Source organism: Neophocaena asiaeorientalis, unplaced genomic scaffold, assembly GCF_003031525.2.
Source record: "Neophocaena asiaeorientalis asiaeorientalis breed wild unplaced genomic scaffold, Neophocaena_asiaeorientalis_V1.1 scaffold355, whole genome shotgun sequence".
In the NCBI taxonomy this organism is placed as follows: Eukaryota; Metazoa; Chordata; class Mammalia; order Artiodactyla; family Phocoenidae; genus Neophocaena; species Neophocaena asiaeorientalis.
Genome location: NW_020171806.1, coordinates 522,424 through 525,673, shown reverse-complemented (window position 1 = coordinate 525,673; position 3,250 = coordinate 522,424).

Here is a 3,250-nt window from a genome sequence, read left to right as displayed (position 1 = left end):
CCCCTAGTGTTTTCTTTTTGAGGAACGTTTTTTAGTTTGATGTAGTCCCATTTGTTTACTTTTGGTTTTGTGCCTGTACTTTTGGTGTCATATCAAAAAATCATTGCCAAGGCCAATGTCAATGAGACTTTCCCCTATTTTTTCTTTATTGATTTTAAGGTTTCTGGTGTTACTTTTAAAGTCTTTATTTATAGATTTTTGTGTATGGTGTAAGATAATGGTCCCACTGCATTCCACTGCATGTTGATATCAAACTGAATAACTGGAAAACTGTCCCAGCACCAGTTGTCAAAAAGACTATCTTTTTCTCACTGTGTATTCATGGCACTTGCATCAAATATTACTTGACTGTATATGTGTGAGTGTTTTCTTAGGCTCCTTATTCTATTCCTTTTGTCCAAATATCTGTTTTTATTTCAGTAACATACTCTTTTGATTACTATAGCTTTGTAGTATAGTTTCACATCAGGAAATATGATGTCTCTAGCTTTGTTCTTCTTGGTCAAGATTGTTTTGGCTATTCTAGGTCCCTTGAGATTCCATATGAATTTTAAGGATAGCAATAAACTTATAGATCACTGTATTAAAATCTTTATAATATTTTCTTCTGGACATACAGATGGCCAGTAGGCATATGAAAAGATGCTCACCATTGCTAATTATTAGAGAAATGCAAATCAAAACTACAATTAGGTACTACCTCACACCAGTCAAAATTGCTATCATAAAAAGTTTACAAGTAACATGCTGGAGAGGGTGTAGAGAAAAGGAAACCTTCCTTCAATGTTAGTGGGAATGTAAATTGGTGCAGCCACTATGGAAATCAGGAGGATCCTCCAAAACCTGAAGAAAACAGAGTTGCCATGTGATCTAGCAATCTTACTCCTGGGTATATATCCAGACAAAACTATAATTTGAAAAGATATATGCACCCCTATGCTTATAGCAGCACTATTTACAATAGCCAAGACATGGAAACAACCTAAACATCCATCGACAGATGAATGGATACAGAAGATGTGGCATACACACACACACACACACACACACACACACACACAATGGATCACTACTCAGACATCAAAAAGAATGAAATAATGTCATTTGCAGCTACATGGATGGACATAGACAATGTCATACTAAGTGAAGTAACTCAGAAAGCAAAATATAAATACCATATGATATCACTTATATCTAAAATATGACAAAAATGCATTTATCTATGAAACAGAAACAGACTCACAAGATATACAGAACAGACTTGTGGTAGCCAAGGGAGAGGGGGATGGGGAAGCATGGATTGGGAGTGTGGGGTTAGCAGATACGGACTTTCATATATAGAATGGATAAACAACAATGACCTACTGTATAAACAACAATGACCTACTATATTCCCTGTATAGTACAGGGAACTATATTCAATACCCTCTAATAAACCATAATGGAAAGAAATATGAAAAAGAATATATATATATACATATAACTGAATCACCTTGCTGTACAGTAGAAATTCACATTGTAAATCAACTATACTTCAATAAAATAAATTAAAAAAATTATCTTGCAATCCATGAATGTAGGATGTTTCATTTATTTATGTTTTCTTTAATTTCTTTCAGCAATATTTGGTTTTAGAATAGAAGTCTTTCATTTCCTCAGTTAGTTCCTCAGTATTTTATTCTTTTAGATGCTATTGTAAATGAAACTGTTTTCATATTTTTTTCAGATTGTTCATTATTTGTGTAGAGAAATAAAACTGATTTTTGCATATTGATTTTTCTCCTGCTACTTTCCTCAATTTAGTTCCACCAGGGTTTCTTTTTGTGAAATATTTGGGGTTTTCTACATATAGGACCATTTTATCCACAAACAGAAAAAAAAATTATTTCTTCCTTTCCAATTTGTATGTCTTTTATTTATTTTTCTTGCCTATTTTCTCTGACTTGAACTTCCGGTACTATGTTGAACAGAGTGGTGAAAATAATCATCCTTGCTTTGTTCCTAATCTTAGTGAAAAAGATTTCAGTCTTTCATCATTGAGTATGATCTTGGCTATGTGTTTTCCCTCATATGGCTTTTATTATGTTTAGATAGTTTCTTTCTAAATCTACTTTGTTCAGTGTTTCTTTTTAATCATGAAAGGGTGTTTAATTTTGTCAAATGCTTTTTCTGTATCAACTGTGATTATGCTGTTTTCCCTTCATTCTGTTAATGTGATGTATTACACTGATTTTTGTATATTGAATCATTCTTCAAGTCGAGGGATAAATATCACTTTGTCATGGTGTATAATTCTTTTAATATGTTGCTGAATTTGTTTGGTCATGTTGTTTAGGACTTTGTTTCAACATTCATAAAGGATATTGATCTATAGTTTTTGTTTTGTTTTGTTTCTTTTTAGTGAATCTGCCTGTTTTAGGTATCAGAGTTAATGCTGACCTCATAAAATGAGCTATAAAATGTTTCCTCCCCTCAATTTTCTGGAAAAGTTTGAGAAGGATTGGTATTAGTTCTTCTTTAAACGTTTGATAGACTTCATTCAGTTAAACCAACTGGTCTAACACATTTCTTTTCTGGGAGTTTCTTTTACTACTAATTCAAATTCTTGCCAGTTAGAGACCTAGTCATATATGCTATTTTTTCACGATTTAGTTTTGGCATAGATTCTATTTTTGGAAATGGGTCCATTTCATCTAGGATTTCTAATTTGTTGGTGTACAATTATTCATAGTACTCATAATCCTCTTTAAACAAGTGGAATTGGTAAATAAGTCTCCATTTCCATTTCTTAATTTAGTAACATATGTGTTCTTTTTTTTTTTCTGGTACGTGGGCCTCTCACTGCTGTGGCCTCTCCCATTGTGAAGCACAGGCTCCGGGTGCGCAGACTCAGTGGCCATGGCTCATGGGCCCAGCCGCTTTGTGGCATGTGGGATCTTCCCGGACCGGGGCACGAACCCGTGTCCCCTGCATCGGCAGGCGGACTCTCAACCACTGCACCACCAGGGAAGCCCATGTGTTCTGTTTTATTCTTATTCTATCTATCTAAGAATTTTTTTTATTTTATTGATCTTTCCAAGAAACAATCTATTGCTTTTATTAAATTTCTCTATTTTATACTCTTTTTCTTTTATTGTTTCTCTAATATTTATTTCTTTTAATATGCTATATTGGATTTAGTTTATTCTTTTTCTATTTCCTTAAATTGTAATGTTAGGTTGTTGATTTGAGATCTTTCTTTTTTTGAAAT